We start from the raw sequence: 19,824 nt of genomic DNA, 5'->3' as shown, positions 1-19,824 counted from the left end.
CTCCCGGATATGACAGAATTGCGTCTGAATTCATGAAATGTCTTGGTCCTTGCGCTCGGGAATGGCTTGTTTGCTTTTCAAACAGAGTTCTGCGGGAATCCAGCTTGCCTAGAATCTGATGCCAAGGGAAGGTCATTGTCTTGCTGAAACCCGGGAAAGATCCACACTTGTCTTTGAGCTATGGACCAAATTCACTAAGCATCTGCTTTAAGGTGCTTACGCATCTGATTTTGCAAAGAATTTCGCCGTCTGTGGGAGGCAGACTGGCAGCAGAGCAAGCTGGGTTTTGCTGCAATCGTCGTACCTGTAATCAAGTGCTGGCACTTACAACTTTCATCGAAAATGGATTCCAACCTAAGCTGAAGACTAGTTCAGTTTCTCTCGACCTGACCGCAGAATACAATACAGTGTGACACACAGGCCTTTTGGTGAAATTGTGTAGAACTATGCCAAGTTGGTTTGTGTGCGCAATGGCTCTGTTTTTGAGAAATCCCCATTTCCGTGTGCATATTGGGGATAGAACAAGTGCTTGGGGGCACCAGAAGAACAGCCTCTCTCAAGGATCAGTATTATCTCCAACATTATTCAACTTATATTCAAATGACCTACCATACACTAGGTCTTGCAAGTTAGTTTATGCAGATAACATATGCCCGGCGCTCAGTCCACTCTGTTGATATATTTGAGTGTGTTCTGAATGCAGATATGGTGACTGTGGCTGATTATTGTTGTCGGTAGTGCCTGATACCAAGGGGAAGTAAGGGGTGTCTTCCACTTACGTCATGCACAAGCAGGCAGAGAGCTGAATATAGTTCTCAATGGTCAGCGAATAAAGCACGATTCACACCTGGTCTATCTAGGCGTCATGTTGGATAGAACTCTCACATATGGTGATCATCTTACAAAGACAACAACTAAGGTCAAAACGCGCAACGACCTGCTCAGAAAACTGGCTGGAATGACAGGGGGTGCCAATACCCAAACGTTACGCACTTCAGCCTTGGCACTCTGTTATTCAGCACTGCAGTAGGGGCTCACTCATCTCATGCAAGGATGATCGACATACAACTTAATTCCACCATGCGTATCATTTCAGGCACACCCAGATCTACTCCTCCACCACAGTTACCGGTTCTCTGCAATACTGCTCCACCCAGTGTTTCCAGGAAAGCGTAACGAAGTTTGTGATGAAATTGTGTGATCTGCCACATCTACCATTAACTGAAGACTTGTTTAATCCACCATATGGTCCTCTGCCCTCACGGCACCCATTGTGGCTAAGTTTACCTGGTGAGGAATTTACGGTAGAGGATGCGTAGCGAGTTTCATGGTCCGTAGAGAAAGTGACAAATAATTATCTTGTCTCACACCCGCTTAACATCAACCGGGGTTTGATTTACCTTAAAGGCAATGGAATCCTTTCAACTGATTTCGTACTGGACATAGAATTTAGGCTGCAGCAGAATTTCGGTAGAGGTTTAGAGACTGTCAACCATGTCAGTGTGGGTAGCCACAAACCACGACACACCTTGTTGAGGACGGCAAAATGACACAACTTCCTGGAGGTCTTCGTGCCTTGAACATTGTTGATGAGAATGCTGTGGTTTGGCTTGACCAGATTGCAAATGCCAAATAAGAAATAATGACTCTGGACCCTAGGTTTGAAAATCTTAGCCAGACTTTACTTGTTGCCCTTCATATTATTTGTTGAGTGTTTTGTGCATCACTCAGCTTGGACATGGGAACTACTAGATCGGTCAATTTCTTATTTTGTCATCGTTTACTATGGAAAGTTCAAAAAACCAGTAAATACACAATAGAATGTTAGTGATTCCCTTTATGGACAGGTTACTTCTGTCCTAGAAAAGATGGTTACATAACTAGAACAGGAGTACTTGTGGCACCTTAGAGACTAACAAATTTATTTGCGACCCCCGAGCGGTCGGCGTCCAACTTCTTAGAGGGACAAGTGGCGTTCAGCCACCCGAGATTGAGCAATAACATGTCTGTAATGCCCTTAGATGTCCGGGGCTGCATGTATGCTACACTGACTGGCTCAGTGTGTGTCTACCCTACGCCGACAGGTGCGGGTAACCCACTGAACCCCATTCGTGATGGGGATCGGAGATTGCAATTATTCCCCATGAACGAGGAATTCCCAGTAAGTGCGGGTCATAAGCTCGCATTGATTAAGTCCCTGCCCTTTGTACACATGCTCAAATAAATTGGTTAGTCTCTAAGGTGCCACAAGTCCTCCTTTTCTTTTTGCAAATACAAACTAACACGGCTGCTACTCTGAAACAGGTCACACAACTGTTGTTCTTTGAGGTGTGTTGCACATGCCCATTCTATTCTTGGTGTTTATACACCCCTTGCACACTTGCTGGAAATTTCCCCTTCAGAAGCGAGGGAAATTTCCCCCTCGAGTGCCCTCTGATGCCAAATGCAGTATAAAATGCACACCAGTATGAAATGCTCTGCTGACCCCATGTCCCTTTAGTTCCTTCTTACCACCCATGACCATCGCTGGAACTGCTCTTTGTGTGTTCACAAGTTCTCAGTGGACTTTTCTCTGTATAATGTAGATAGTTAATTTTATTGAAGCTATTAGTTTATCAGTTTTTTCAGCCAATCCAGTTTATGTGATGACTTTAGCCCAGTTTATACATCATGAGCTATCTGTAACTAAATCATGATTTACACTCACCTCTTTGTTATTTGTAATTTTACCATATGCACAATACTTGCTATGAGTATTTGCTCATTATTACTTGCAGGGGTTGTTTTAAAAAGAGTGGGGGAAAGCCAATGAAAATTCCCCCTGCTTTTTTTTTTTAAATGCAAAATTTTGAAACATCCATGAAATTATTTGTTCTAAGTTTTGAAAAATTTCAACCAACTCTATTTGCACTGTCAGATTGGTCACATGACACCACATGGGATTGTTTCCATTCTCTGAATTGGCTACCCAAACTTTATTTGTAGGAAAAGTCCTCTTTTATTTTTGAGTTCACCAAGCAGATATACTATTCATAAATATGTGACAGGTTTCAGAGTAGCAGCCGTGTTAGTCTGTATCCGCAAAAAGAACAGGAGTACTTGTGGCACCTTAGAGACTAACAAATTTATTTGAGCATCAGCTTTCGTGAGCTACAGCTCACTTCATTGGATGCATGCAGTGGAAAATACAGTGGGGAGATTTTATATACACAGAGAACATGAAACAATGGGTGTTACCATACACACTGTAACGAGCGTGATCAGGTAAAGTGAGCTATTACCGGCAGGAGAGGAAAAAAAACCTTTTGTAGTGATAATCAAGGTGGGCCATTTCCAGCAGTTGACAAGAACGTATGAGGAACAGTGTGTGTGTGTGGGGGGGGGGAATAAACATGGGGAAATAGTTTTATTTTGTGTAATGACACATCCACTCCCAGTCTTTATTCAAGCCTAATTTAATGGTGTCTAGTTTGCAAATTAATTCCAATTCAGCAGTCTCTGGTTGGAGTCTGTTTCTGAAGTTTTTTTGTTGAAGAATTGCCACTTTTAGGTCTGTAATTAAGTGACCAGAGAGATTGAAGCGTTCAATCTTTTGGTGACAACAACAGACGGACTCTTCAGAATGGCCATAGAGATTCATATTTGGTAATTGCAGCATTTACTTATTTAAGAATAATGAATCTGAATATATTGTCACTTACCTAGATGAACATGTACACTGTATATTTAAGAGGATTCTTCCTCCCCACAAATGTATTTATTTTTTATTTTGTCAAAAAGACTGGAATGTTTTCAACAAAACCAAAAATTTTATTTTCAAAAATTTTAATTTCGTTGAAAAGTCATTTTCTGTGCAAAATATGTTTAAGGAGAAAATTTGTGACCTAGTCTAATTGTTCGTGTAGGCGCTGCATGTGTGCAAAATATTAGCATTCTGTTGTCACACATCTGTAGATCTATTTAATTCCTCTTGTTGCTTGGGACACGTGCCCATATTTAACCCTAGTTACTCTGTCATTCCATCCACTGTCATTTATTGGCCTTCTAGTTAAACAGAGGGAGCCCTTTACTGGAAAGATAAATCACACTCCATATTTTATCCCATGTGATTCATCATAATTTAACTTTACAGTATGTTTCCATAATATGCTTAGCCTTTTGCATTAGTGGCTCAGCTGTGTCTATAAACCGGTTCTCCTAGGAGCATAATAAATGTCTTCTACATATCACTGTTTTCTAGTTTGGGGGTGAAGGGTAGCTGTTGGCTCAATCTTTTATCATTCCTTTTTTTTCTTTCAGTACTAACTGAGATCAGGGCCCCATTGTGTTAGGTGCTGTACAGAGACACAGTAAAAGGCACTCCAGGCCTTGAAGCACTTACAGTATAAATAGACAAGACAAAGGGCAAGACAGGAAGGATGATCATCCTCATTTGAGGTCAACTGAGGTACTGAGAAATTAAATGGCTTATCCAAGGTCATAGAGAGCTGGGAACCAAACCCACAGAGCCAGAGTGCCAGCCCAATGATTTAAAACAGGATCATACTTCCTTCCCTTTTTCCTCATGACTGTACTTTTAATACAGGGTGACTTTAGAGAACCCTTTTCTGTATATTTTAAATCGAAATCCAGTTGTCCTGGCATTTGCTACTCACAGGCAGGGGTGTGCACAAGAGGGGGACAAGCAGGGGCACAGCCCCCCAGTAATCATCTCTGCCACCACGCCCAGCTTCTGCCCCAGCCCTGGGATTCCCTCCCTCAAGCCTGTCCTCACCCCTTACTGCCAGGGTGGGAGTCAGGCTGACCGCCGCTGAAGGGAAAGGCACTACAGCGAGCACTTCTGATGAGCTCCACTAGGTGGTGCCCAGAACAGGGAAGCCAGGCTGGCAGCACAGCTCTGCCAGAGGGGGCGCCGGGAAGCCTGCGGAATCCCATCCCTTCCTCGCCCGCAGGCTCGAGAAAGTGTTAGGGACCCGCCTGGAGTGCGCAGAAGAGAGCTCGGGACAATGTGGGCAGTGTGTGAGGCAATGGGGTCCGGGGGCGTGCTAATCGCCTTCTATGATGAGATTACTGGTTCTGTGGATGAAGGGAAAGCAGTGGATGTATTGTTTCTTGACTTTAGCAAAGCTTTTGACACGGTCTCCCACAGTATTCTTGTCAGCAAGTTAAAGAAGGATGGGCTGGATGAATGCACTATAAGGTGGGTAGAAAGCTGGCTAGATTGTCGGGCTCAACGGGTAGTGATCAATGGCTCCATGTCTAGTTGGCAGCCGGTGTCAAGTGGAGTGCCCCAGGGGTCGGTCCTGGGGCCGGTTTTGTTCAATATCTTCAAAAATGATCTGGAGGATGGTGTGGATTGCACTCTCAGCAAATTTGTGGATGATACTAAACTGGGAGGAGTGGTAGATACGCTGGAGGGCAGGGATAGGATACAGAGGGACCTAGACAAATTGCGGGATTGGGCCAAAAGAAATCTGATGAGGTTCAATAAGGATAAGTGCAGGGTCCTGCACTTAGGACGGAAGAACCCAATGCACAGCTACAGACTGAATGGCTCAGCAGCAGTTCTGCGGAAAAGTACCTAGGGGTGACAGTGGACAAGAAGCTGGATATGAGTCAGCAGTGTGCCCTTGTTGCCAAGAAGGCCAATGGCATTTTGGGATGTATAAGTAGGGGCATAACGAGCAGATCTAGGGACGTGATTGTTCCCCTCTATTCGACATTGGTGAGGCCTCATCTGGAGTACTGTGTCCAGTTTTGGCCCCCACACTACAAGGAGGATGGGGATAAATTGGAGAGAGTTCAGCGAAGGGCAACAAAAATGATTAGGGGTCTGGAACACATGACTTATGAGGAGAGGCTGAGGGAACTGGGATTGTTTATTTTGCAGAAGAGAAGAATGAGGGGGGATTTGATAGCTGCTTTCAACTACCTGAGAGGTGGTTCCAGAGAGGATGGTTCTAGACTATTCTCAGTGGTAGAAGAGGACAGGACAAGGAGTAATGGTCTCAAGTTGCAGTGGGGGAGGTTTAGGTTGGATATTAGGAAAAACTTTTTCACTAGGAGGGTGGTGAAACACTGGAATGCGTTACCTAGGGAGGTGGTAGAATCTCCTTCCTTAGAAGTTTTTAAGGTCAGGCTTGACAAAGCCCTGGCTGGGATGATTTAATTGGGGATTGGTCCTGCTTTGAGCAGGGGGTTGGACTAGATGACCTCCTGAGGTCCCTTCCAACCCTGATATTCTATGATTCTATGGGGATGGGTGGGGAGCCTGGAGAGAAAGCAAGGGCCTGGTGGGTAGGGGAGGCAGCAAGAGACAGAGGGATGGGGGAGGCAGTGGGCCCCAGGGGTGGGGAGCTGGTGTTTAAAATGCCCCTCCAAAAACAGTCACATTTAAATCCCTGAGCACGCCCCTGCTCACAAGGTTGATACTGTGACGGGATGGTATTTAAAGCACCTATGTATGTAGTCCATCAGAAATGCAAAGAAAGCAGCATAACCCACAACAGGCAAAAAGTACCAGGGAGTTGTACTGGATTTCTTCAGGTGAAAGGGTTTTATCACTCTGTGACAGAGAAATGCAAAGCATGGTCACATGGAACACAAATCACTCAGAATCCTTTAGAAACTACTTGCGAAGGCTTACCATCCATCAGCCTATTAATACACTGAGGAGTTTCACCTAGATATGTTTTCCATGGCTTTAAAAATACACAGGAAAAAAATGGATTCTTGTGAAATGTTATTTTCACTGCTTTACAGGGATCAGCAGTAGCAGAACGGTTTGCACTGTGATAAGATTAAGAAGAACTGACATCATTTCATTGTATTCATTGGACCCGATTCAAAAGTCAATCCCTATTGAGCAAAGCACTGAAACACATGCTTGAATGTCTTTCTGAAGTGAGGCCTTTATCTGTACCTTTACAATCATGAGTTAATAATGATCATAATGATTTATAATGCTCACCACAGCAAAGCACACAGGGTCTGATCCAAACCCCATTGAACTCCATGGATGTCTTTCCACTGACATCAGTCGGCTTTAGATTCAACCTTTGGAGTGTTACAGGCATATTAAAAACAATCATACTAGTCAACAATACCATTAAAGGTGGTCTATGCAATATACAAACCCAAACACTTTTCTAAAAATCCATCATTCAATGAAGTGGCTTTAATTTCTTTAACTGCCTGTAGATGGCACTATGGCAATAAAAGTTTTAGGTTTAGACATTTTGCAAAGCCGCCTTGAAAGCCCTTATGTCACAGAGATATGTTGCTTGCACACTGTTCGGCGTTCTTGGGGAGATGCTAACTGGAAGATAAGAAAGGTTATTTTTTGGAGGTAGGGAAGAGATCAATCCAACCAGTGTAAGGACTCCTTTCTCAATACTTAATGATACTTTTTGATCAGAAAGAGTGAGTTGCTATTAAACAGGAAGTTTTTAACTTTGGTTTATAGTGTTTTTAATAGGGCTAAGTTTGGTTTGAATATGCAGGCTTGTCACACAGCTCCTGATCAATTTCACATAATGTCACTGTTCGGCGTTCTTGGGGAGATGCTAACTGGAAGATAAGAAAGGTTATTTTTTGGAGGTAGGGAAGAGATCAATCCAACCAGTGTAAGGACTCCTTTCTCAATACTTAATGATACTTTTTGATCAGAAAGGGTGAGTTGCTATTAAACAGGAAGTTTTTAACTTTGGTTTATAGTGTTTTTAATAGGGCTAAGTTTGGTTTGAATATGCAGGCTTGTCACACAGCTCCTGATCAATTTCACATAATGTTGGTACAGTACTATGATCTTGTATTGATTTTCTGGTCACTCGCCCCTCCTCCCCCACGATGGATTAATTTATTTTTGCTTCCTATATCATATAGTGTTTGATGTTTTCTTTTGCAAAAGCATACTCTGTGAGCAGTATACTTAAATCAGCTGGGTATAACAGATATCATCTAAGCCTGATCCTTCTATTGCTCATGGTTGATTGCATTGGGACTACTTGTGGAATAAAATTCTTAATGCAAGAAAGGGTGGCAGAATCAGGTCCATCGAGTATTTAGAAGAGTCAGAGGGGTTATACTATAAAGACAGAACGTCAGCGTATGCATATGTAACAGGATACAAGCAACAGCTGAGGAATGGTATTAGCTTTTCAGATTATATACTGTCTTATGTAATTACAACACTGTTATTGCCTATGTCACATGAACTGGTGGTATGCTACAGTAGTGGTAACACAGTGTTGAATGCCATGTTGAAACCATACTGTCAACTATAAATAGCATGATGTTTCATTGGCTCACTTCACAAATCCGATTTGATTTTCCATAGTTAGGCTGAAAGTATATTTTGTCAGATATTTTTCTTTCCTTCCTTATTATAAGTTGCAGTGGGGGTGGTTTAGGTTGGATATTAGGAAAAACTTTTTCACTAGGAGGGTGGTGAAGCACTGGAATGGGTTACTCAGGGAGGTGGTGGAATCTCCTTCCTTAGAGGTTTTTAAGGTCAGGCTTGATAAAGCCCTGGCTGGGATGATTTAGTTAGGGATTAGGTTTGAGCAGGGGATTGGACTAGATGACCTGCTGAGGTCCCTTCCAACCTTGATATTCTATGATAGTCTATAAAAAAAAATAAGTAATTTTTGTTGTGTGAATTTTAGTGCTCAATCCAGCAAAGCGCGGATGCCCGGGCCTAATTTTAATCACATAAAAAGTCCGATTATAGTCAGTCAATTTGCTGGAGCAGGACCTTTCTATGCACAACAGCTGTTGGCTTAACAACGGTAGCAACTCAAGTTCCCTCAGACCTCCAACACATGGAGGTTTTTTGCCTTCCTCTGTAGCATGGGGCATGGGTCACTTGGTGGAGGATTCTCTGCTCCTTGAAGTCTTTAAACCACAATTTGAGGACTTCAATAGCTCAGACATAGGTGAGAGGTTTTTCGCAGGAGTGGGTGGGTGAAATTCTGTGGCCTGCATTGTGCAAGAGGTCAGACTAGATGATCACAATGGTCCCTTCTGACCTACATATCTGTGAATCTATGAATCTATGGAGAAAGTCTAGTAGAGGTGAGATCAGTCTCCGTGGTCCATTCAGTTCTTAGCTTCTCTTCAGAGTCTTCCAACTGGGTTGCCAGTCACACCAATGTGGTGGACATTGACATGTAGACACTTGGCCATCAGGGGTTTGTCTACGCAGCATTATAAAAAGAACCTCCCAGCTTGGGTCGACACACTCAGGGTAGCGGGACTCGCATTAGTTCTCTAAAAATAGCTGTATATTTAGAGCAACAGTGCAATCCAGGCTCGGAGGCTTATTCCAAAATGCTGTGCAAACATATGCTAGGAGGTGGGCTATGACTACTGTGATAATTTCACAGAGGCCACCAAGCACTTGTCAGATGTCAACAACTTCCAGTCACTACCCACCTTGGTTGGATTGAAACCAACACCTAGGGGAGCACAGAAACAAGCATTTTTCACTGAACGTTCATGAATTCGACATTGGTGAGGCCTCATCTGGAGTACTGTGTCCAGTTTTGGGCCCCACACTACAAGAAGGATGTGGATAAATTGGAGAGAGTCCAGCGAAGGGCAACAAAAATGATTAGGGGACTGGAACACATGAGTTATGAGGAGAGGCTGAGGGAGCTGGGATTGTTTAGCCTGCAGAAGAGAAGAATGAGGGGGGATTTGATAGCTGCTTTCAACTACCTGAAAGGGGGTTCCAAAGAGGATGGCTCTAGACTGTTCTCAATGGTAGCAGATGACAGAACGAGGAGTAATGGTCTCAAGTTGCAGTGGGGGAGGTTTAGATTGGATATTAGGAAGAACTTTTTCACTAAGAGGGTGGTGAAACACTGGAATGCGTTACCTAGGGAGGTGGTAGAATCTCCTTCCTTAGAGGTTTTTAAGGTCAGGCTTGACAAAGCCCTGGCTGGGATGATTTAACTGGGAATTGGTCCTGCTTTTGAGCAGGGGGTTGGACTAGATGACCTTCTGGGGTCCCTTCCAACCCTGATATTCTATGATTCTATGATTCTATGAATGGTCACAATTCAGTTCTGGGCAATTTCTCAACCCAAAGATCTTGCTTTTCAATGAAAAAAAGGACAATTTTTGCAGTGAAGCATCTGCAGTTTCAGGTGTATTGATGTGGAACTTAATTTTTCATTGAAAAGAAGTGTGTTTCAACATTTCAGAAGTGCTGAACTTTTGACATTTATTTTTACTCAAAAATAGTCGAAGCTTTGAATGGAAAACTGAAAAAATGTCTCAGAAACTCGGCCAATTTCACAAAATTAACATGAAATGTGAAAAACTTCAGCTTTTGAGGTTATTGAATTTCACGGAGAGTATTTCACTGAAAGTCAAGAAGTGAAAGTCTCCGTGCCCCATTACCATTTCCTGGTGACATCCAGATATTAGTCTTAAATTCCATTCAGGGGCGCCCCAATCCTTTTAAACTTTATACATGCAGATAGTTTCATTGGCGTCAGCCGGCCCACTCAGGTGTCTTTGCAGAATCAGCCCCTTCATCTGTATGCCCTGATACTTCCAGTGAATGCTTTAATCCTTTGTCATTTTTGTATTTCAGGGGCCATCAACTGTGTCTCAGGCTGTGCAAATGCCTTATGCAAGAAGAAAATGCAAGTCTCCTAAAGGGCTTTCATGCAGAGCAATCTAAGGATACAGCTCAAATGCATCAATGCTTTTGAAATTGCAATAGACTTTCAGTTCTTTAACTAATCTCTGGAGAAAAATGAAGCCATGCCTTCCTTTTATCAAAATACAAAGATTCGTGAATGGAATATTGTGCAAAAGTTAATGGCACCTTCACTGCCTCGGCCCTTTTGAAGTTAATAACGTGCTGTGAGAATTCAATGGCTCTGGGCAGCAGGCTACAAAAGAACTCTTTTATTATTATTATTATTAGATAACTGTAGCTTTATAAGACAATTTGCTCTTCACTTACATTGAGAAAAGCTACTATTTGAGGCCAAGGAAGAATGTTATGGTGAGCAAGACATTAGGAGTCATTTTCATTAAGTGATGATTGAAAGCAAAGTAGAAAATTATACTTTGTAGTAAAGATCCATTTAGCCATTATACCACACTATAGAGTACATAGCAAGGAGGGTTATTTCAGCTTTCAGCCAGGCAGAAAATGCCAATGGAAAGACAACGGGAGGCTCTCGTTTACATCTGAATGACCTCTTTTCCTAGGATCAAGCAAGCTTGTCTGATCACGGCCATGTGCTGATTTTGCATCTGCATTTATTTTTGTTACCCTTCTCAAAAAAAAACTACTAAAAAGTGAAAAGCAAATATGAGTAACTGTTGCATTAATAAAGCATTGTAGCATCAGGTTGCACCCAAACATGATTCATCTAACATTACTTTGGAGAGTCCAATATCGTTCACTTTTGCTGTTACGTAGACCTATTTCACCCATCAAATGTTCATTTAGTCTCAGCATAGTCCAGTGGGGAATGTAAGTATTATACTCAGCACACAAGCTAATAAGCCAAGAGGTTAAGTGATTTGTCAAAGGCCACACTGCAAATCAGTGGCGGTCCTGATTCCAAGTCCCCTCCTCTAACCCCTATACCAATTATGTTGTCATGCAGGATCCAGCTTACTACTTTGCGGAAAAGCCTGTGGATGGGAGGATGCCAGAATGCAGTCACACCTTTGCATTCTCCATCACCAGTATGGTAGACTCTGTACCTGCACAGAGTGGACAGTTGAAGATGAGGCAACTGGCTCTGGACTTATAAATAAGAATACGCACAGCTTCCAGGCCATTTTGTTCGTATAATACAACAGCGTGTTGGGACCTCCACTGAGATTGGGGCACCTTTGTGCAAGGTGCTGTACATACACATAGTGAGAGGCAGTCCCTGCCCCAAAGAGATTACAATCTAAATAGCCAAGAGTCACAGTTCATGGCTTGTTGCACCTCTGACCCCTTCTATGGTCTGAGTGCACTCTCTCCTGGTCTTATGCCTCATCCTTTAACCTCCCTGCAATTCCTCCACTCTCAAACCACAACCCTGGCTACAGCGCCCTGCATATCAACCGTAATCACCCAGCAGGTCCAACTGAGTTCAGCACCTGTGGTTCTTCCCTTCAGGAGCTGTGACCAGTGGTGAATACAGCAACCCAAACCAGCCTTCTTAAAACAAAGTATTGTTTAATCTGAATAACAGGACCAAGGTAAAGCATATAAGAGCAGCTTAGGTAGGCCTATCTTACCCAAACTTCCTGACCTGAGAATCCCCACCAGTCTCTGTCTTAGTCTCCCCTTTAACCCTGTCTTTAAACCCCTTGAGGCTTTTGATCCTTTTTGCCCCCTCACAGGGGCTGAGTCCCTCCTGGTGAAAATGTGGCTGTCAGGCCCAGCAGGGTGGTAGACCCAGGGCAGCAAGTGAATAGTTCTGCATTGTTTCTTATCCCATGAAGTGTCTTCCAGGAGATCTGAATGTCAGGAACCACCCTCTAATCCTGGGTGCATTTCCTGACAAGCATACTGATCAATTAACACAATATCTACAGGCAGTCAATGCCACAATGACCTGGTATTAATCATTACAGGCAGCTCCAAACCCACCACACCAAGGCAGACAAAAGGTTACCTCGCTTTACAGTTTGGGCATAGAGTGACGCACTTCAGGTCACACAGGTAGTTTGTGGGAAAGTCAGCTCCCTGGAATATCAAGGCCTAACCACAACACCCGCATTCCATCTTCTGAGATTAGAGGATATCGTCCCTGCAGAGGTTCCACCCCAGGTGCTGCAGCTGGAGGGGGTGGGGGAAATGCAGGCACTCTCATACCTTTACTCAAGAAAGAGGGGGGTGGATTTGGAACAGAACCTGGCAGTGGAATTGGAATCGTGTGGGTCCCACAGCATCTGCTGCCACAATAGTAGGATGGGTAAAATGTACTTTGTTGCGGGCAGGATTGGGTGGGTGTCAAGGTTCCTTCCCCACTCTGAACTCTAGGGTACAGATGTGGGGACCTGCATGAAAAACCCCCTAAGCTTATTTTTACCAGCTTAGGTTAAAACTTCCCCAAGGCACAAACTATTTTACCTTTTGTCCCTGGACTTTATTGCTGCCACCACCAACCGTCTAACAAATATAACAGGGAAAGAGCCCGCTTGGAAACGTCTTTCCCCTCAAAATCCCCCCAAGCCCTACACCCCCTTTCCTGGGAAAGGCTTGATAAAAATCCTCACCAATTTGCATAGATGAACACAGACCCAAACCCTTGGATCTTAAGAACAATGAAAAAGCAATCAGGTTCTTAAAAGAAGAATTTTAATTAAAGAAAAAGTAAAAGAATCACCTCTGTAAAATCAGGATGGTAAATACCTTACAGGGTAATCAGATTCAAAACATGGAGAATCCCTCTAGGCAAAACCTTAAGTTACAAAAAGGCACAAAACAGGAATATCCATTCCATTCAGCACAACTTATTTTATCAGCCATTTAAACAAAACAGAATCTAATGCATATCTAACTAGATTGTTTACTGACTTTTTACAGGAGTTCTGACCTGCATTCCTGCTCTGGTCCCGGCAAAGGCAACACACAGACAGAGAGAACCCTTTGTTTCCCCCCTCCAGCTTTGAAAGTATCTTGTCTCCTCATTGGTCATTTTGGTCAGGTGCCAGCGAGGTTGTCTTAGCTTCTTAACCCTTTACAGGTGAAAGGGTTTTTCCTCTGGCCAGGAGGGATTTAAAGGTGGTTACCCTTCCCTTTATATTTATGACAGTGGGCAAAAATCCCCAACTGCAGCAATTGGTGGAAAAACACTTTAAAATTGTTCATACTTAAATTGACGTGAGGGATAACAAGAGATTTGATTTCTATTATAACAGGAGTTAAGGTATTTTTAAATGGTTTAAGTGGGATTGGTTTTATCCTGCTTAGTGGTAAAAATTGTGTCGGAATTCCATATTATAGATTAAAAAAAGCAGTTGGTTAAAGAAGTGGTATGAGGGAATCTGTCTCTCCTGCAGGAGCTATGGTTTTTGTGGATGGGAGCGGGATAAAAATGCGAGAAATAATGCGGGGGTTGGGGTGGGAATTGCACAGTGGGATTAAAAAAACAGTCCCACACAGGGCTCCAATTTGGAACCCAAGCCCTTTGTATGGAACACTCTCATCAAGCCTGATGAACCTCTTGGGAGGTTGCCTGCATTTCACTTACAAAGTTCCACATAATTCACTGCAAAAAAAATACACCCCCCACCATCCCTCTGTTTTCTTTACAGGAGGAGGATTTATTTCATTTGCTTAAAAAGCATCCTGGGAACCCCACATACAGTTCAATTTCAGATCATTTAGGGCTCATCCAAAGATCCACATCTACAGTTCTGGGGGCACCATGTGGACTTCATAATGAAATGCACAGTGTTAAGTGCCCCTCTGGAATCATGGCTTTTAAATTCAATCCTTGCTTAAAGAAAAGAAGTACTTGTGGCACCTTAGAGACTAACCAATTTATTTGAGCATAAGCTTTCGTGAGCTACAGCTCACTTCATCGGATGCATAAAGTGGAAAAATGCAGTGAGGATGTTTTATACACACAGACCATGAAAAAATGGGTGTTTATCACTTCAGAAGGTTTTCTCTCCCCCCATCCCACTCTCCTGCTGGTAATAGCTTATCTATGCATCCGATGAAGTGAGCTATAGCTCACGAAAGCTTATGCTCAGATAAATTGGTTCGTCTCTAAGGTGCCACAAGTCCTCCTTTTCTTTTTGCGAATACAGACTAAGACGGCTGCTACTCTGAAACCAATCCTTGCTTAGAAGCACTGTCAGCTTCAGCTCCTCATGCAAACGAAAGAGAGGCTCCCACTTGAATCCTTCCCTTCCCCTGCTCCCTCTCAGGATACAAACGCCTTTTCAAAAATCAGACCTGACTTTTCATAGCACAACGTTGTCCCACAGAACGAAAAATGATACCTGCCACGGGCCTGATCCAATACTCACTGAAGTCAATAGAAAGATTCTCATTGACTTGATCAAGCTCCAAATGCTGGGGGGGGTTTTGTGTACCCGCCCCCCCATGTTATGCATCATTCATTGTACGAACAGTAAGGTTAGCTTGAAGATACTGGGCCTGATTCACCATTTAACTGCAGCTTGCATAGTCATTTGCACCAGTACAAAGTCAATGCAAAATGCTATGAAAATCAGTTGGTAAAAGGCTACACAAGGTAAGGCCCAATGGCGATTCAGGCTCATTGATATAAATGAATGGGGCTCGATCGCTCCATTGCAGTACAGTGGAGCTAGGTTGGCATAAAACTGATATAATAGGGTAGAGAACCAGGCCCTTAATATTTATTATTAAAGTGGGACAGTCCTTCATACTCAGCCTTCTGCTTTGGATTTTATATGCGTTCCTGTTAAAGCCACTCAACACAGATCTTGAATGCCAAAAAGGAATTACTAAAGCTCACTAATTCTACAGGCGAGAGTATCCAATTTTAAACCAAGAACTAATCAGATTTTAAAATACATTGATCGTGGGGTGTGCAAGGCTTTAAAGCTATTTTAGCCAAGTGATAAGTCTCCCTTGTAAATGCTTTTCAGCATGTTTGGGTATCATATGTCTTGGTGCACATTTGAAATCACATTGGGTTGGGGTTGTTGCATTTGTTTTCTTCATTTATCCATCTCTAGCTACTAAAGCACATGATTCCTGGGTCATGAATCTTGACCTGCGAGCTTGTCAGTGCTGTTATGCAAACTTCCATAGAAGCTTGGATTAGAGCCGTGTGGTAAATGGCTCTGTAATCCTGGGAAAATTTGACAGTTCAAAATGTTTTCTTGTCCCAAATCAAACTGAAATGTCAAAAATCTCAAAAGTTTTCACAAGCCAAAATAAATAAAACTTGAAGTCAAATGAAACAGTTGATTTTGATTTTCACCTTTTTATTTTTTAATTAATTAATCCTTCACTATAAACTAAATTAAATTTTGAAACAAAAAGTCATTTCAAACCACAACACATAACTTTTTTGTGTAGAAAAAAATCAAAACTTTTTTCCAACATAGGAAATTTGTTGAAATTGACCCTGTTCTGTGAAAAGATTTGGTTTTGACACCTCAACACTTTTCAAAGGAAAAATGTTTTGTCAAGAAAGATTTCCAACCAGTGCTCGTTTGGATAATCACCTCACTGTCTTTTCTATTATCACATTCTCCATCATAAGTGTATTTCATCTTGGCTTGAAACTACACTAAACATATCAAACAACAAAAACAACTTTTTTCATGAGAGTAATAATTTATATTTAGAGGCCTGACTCTCCACTCACACCATTTACACACTGGTGTAACTCAATGTGCCCTTGTTGAGTCAACAGTGTGCCCTTGTTGCCAAGAAGGCCAATGGCATTTTGGGATGTATAAGAAGGGGCACTGCCAGCAGATCAAGGGATGTGATCGTTCCCCTCTATTCGACATTGGTGAGGCCTCATCTGGAGTACTGTGTCCAGTTTTGGGCCCCACACTACAAGAAGGATGTGGACAAATTGGAAAGAGTCCAGCGAAGGGCAACAAAAATGATTAGGGGTCTGGAACACATGACTTATGAGGAGAGGCTGAGGGAACTGGGATTGTTTAGACTGCGGAAGAGAAGAATGAGGGGGGATTTGATAGCTGCTTTCAACTACCTGAGAGGCGGTTCCAGAGTGGACGGTTCTAGACTATTCTCAGTGGTGGAAGAGGACAGGACAAGGAGTAATGGTCTCAAGTTGCAGTGGGGGAGATTTAGGTTGGATATTAGGAAAAACTTTTTCACTAGGAGGGTGGTGAAACACTGGAATGCGTTATCTAGGGAGGTGGTGGAATCTCCTTCCTTAGAAGTTTTTAAGGTCAAGCTTGACAAAGCCCTGGCTGGGATGATTTCGTCGGGGATCGGTCCTGCTTTGAGCAGGAGGTTGGACTAGAAGATCTCCTGAGGTCCCTTCCAACCCTGATATTCTATGATTCTATTGACAAATATATATTTGCATTTGTCTTTATTCTTTTGTATAGAATCCTATTCTCTTTGGTGGCAGGGGAATGGGTTGGGAAAGAACACTTTGTACATAAAGTCATCATTTATTATACAGTGACTTTTATTCAAGGTCACCCAACAAGCCAGGAGCAGAATCTAGAGGTGAAATTCTGGCTCAGGACTTGTCTTCAATACCGGGATAAGTCGACCTAGGCTTTGTCGACTCCAGCTATGTTATCGGGAGTTGACGTAGCCTAGGTTGACTTACCCCAGTGTCTTCACTGCGCTGCATTGATGGGAGATGCTCTCCTGTCGAATTACCATACTCTTCTCGGAGAGGTGGGGTATCGGGGTCAACTGGAGAGCGCTCTGCAGTTGATTTAGTGGGTCTTCACTAGACCCGCTAAATCGACCCTGCTGCATCCATTGCAGCAGCTTTGATCTCCCCGTAGTGAAGACCAGCCCTCAGTTGAAGTCATTGTCCTGACTACTCATCTCATACTGGCCATTAGCCCATACTCCCTTGATAACACTCTGAGGCCAAGATTTCCAAAGAGTGGTTAGTAAATTTGGGTGCTTCAGTTTGTGGCACACCTTGACTTTCCTGTATGGGCTACCTTCATCATGGACTATAATGCAGGAGTCAGTGAGGTGAGGTTCTTCAGTTTTTGGGATGCCCATCTAGAGACATTTTAAAGGGACTAGATTTTCAGAGTGTAGGTATTCACAATGTTCTGAATATTAGGCATCTCAAATTCAGCTCTCAAAGAATAAGGCACCCAAAAATAGAGGAGGGCTAAAGAAGCTCAATTGCCTGCAATAGAGCCACCCCCATTTAAACTAGGGTAGAATCTGGCCCTCAATGGAAACATGAGTTTGCAAGTCAGCCTGCCTCTTACACACCAATCTCCAAGCACCTGAGATCTCTTCAGTGATTATCAGTTAAATGTTTCCAGCCTGACATTTTATTTAGTCATGTCGCGGGCTCAACCTATCTATAGAGCAGGCAAGAGGGATCCTCTGGGATTGCAACATCACCAAGTCTAATGGGATAATGATGCTGCTGGGGTGTGTGTTCCTTCCTGGAATATGCTTAAGTAGTCATTGGACTCTATTTCCGTAGTCTAAAACCACTGCCACATCCCTCCACTAACTGTGGTTTGGGAGGGTTCTTATTTGTTGTGAGGCTGGGCCTGTTGTTACTCTTTCATTTTTGCATGCCAGCTACCAGCATAACAGAGCTCCCTTCGGAGCTGTCTAATTCAGAGAGGACTGTTTTGAAAAGAAGCCTCCTTTCCTTATTCATATGAAGGGCAAATGTTGCCATGTAAGTCAAGCACAAGTTTGGAGAAACTTTTGTTTCCACACACATGGGATAATTTGGCCTAAACAGGAATTTGTTACTGTAAAAATCCCCTCAGAAAACGTTGACAAGACACTAACCAGATTTTTCAGCAAAGCCTTCCCATTCGGATTAATTATTCAGAGTTTCGGTTACAGATCCAATAGTGTGGATGGTTATCCAAACCTCAGGTCCAAAAGACTATGGAAATCTCAAAAGAACAGACATCCTTACGAGATTTCCAGAATTTCCTGATTCAGTCAGGCCCCAAGAACAGCCCCATGTTTTTGGCATTTCTGTATCCTGTCCCATTTGGAACCAGAAAGCAACAAGGGTACATAAGTTCATGGCTTGGGCAGTAGTGCTGGAACAATTTTTATAGTGAGGGTGCCAAAGGCGGAAATCAAGTATTTGGGTTGTTATTCCTACTTCAAGCCAAGTGGTGCGGCAGCACCCCCAGCACCCCTTGTTCCAGCACATATGGGCTTGGGTTTCATTTGAGTTTGAGAAAACTTCAGGACAGTTCTTTAATTCCAAAACAAAGGCCTCTATCACCTCATTTCTCTACATGGGTCCATGATCCACTCTGGGTCAGCCACTAGAGGGCATAATCCCTAGAGCTGATAAAAAACTCAGAATTTCCATTTTGTGGGAAATTCTGAAATTTGATTTTGTTCCAAACAGGAATGAAAAGAAATAGCTTCAAAATTTCCCATGTGTTGGGATTCCCTCTGAGACCTTTTCCATTCGGCTGATCCAGAACACCTTGTCCAGTTCTGGGAGAACACTTCATCCAGTTCTCTGGGATCCAAAATACTCAGGTCAGCTCTGGATTTCGTCACTCAGTTTCCTTTATTTGGCATACAGCAAAGCTATGCTGACTTGGGCACACCACACATTCAAAGTTACACAGCCAACCTCTTCCTTTATAGACATTTACACATTACATTGCATTTGCTATACATTACACCACACATTTTTGGATTGGATTGGTTACTTTGCAGGAACCAATCACTGTACAGCATGCTCTGTCCATGTGGAACCTGATCTTTACACTCCAAGTTTCTCTCTTCCATAGTCCTGGGTCTAGCATCAAGGTGTTGCTGCTTATCTTAGCTAGCACAGACATCCTGACTCCATCATATTGTTTGTCAAGCCCCTATTTACACCTTAACCTTCCATTCACTTTCCCAATTATGCCCACTAAGAAATGAGGCAACTTACTTATGTCAAGTCATGCCTATGCCATGAAATGGAAATTCCAAATTGTAGCCTGTTCTATTGATTATCGATTGTTTACTTACGAAATCCCAATTATTACTGAGGATTGACAGGTTCTTGTCCCAAGATCAGGCCCAGTATTATTCACGTTATTATATCGTTGGGATCCCCGATGTGCACAGCTGTAACCCTTGCACTAAAGGAACACTTCTATATTTACAAATAATTTATT

This window comes from Lepidochelys olivacea (assembly GCF_965140295.1).
Source record: "Lepidochelys olivacea isolate rLepOli2 genome assembly, chromosome: 8".
NCBI classification, from domain to species: Eukaryota; Metazoa; Chordata; order Testudines; family Cheloniidae; genus Lepidochelys; species Lepidochelys olivacea.
This window is presented reverse-complemented; position numbering follows the sequence as displayed.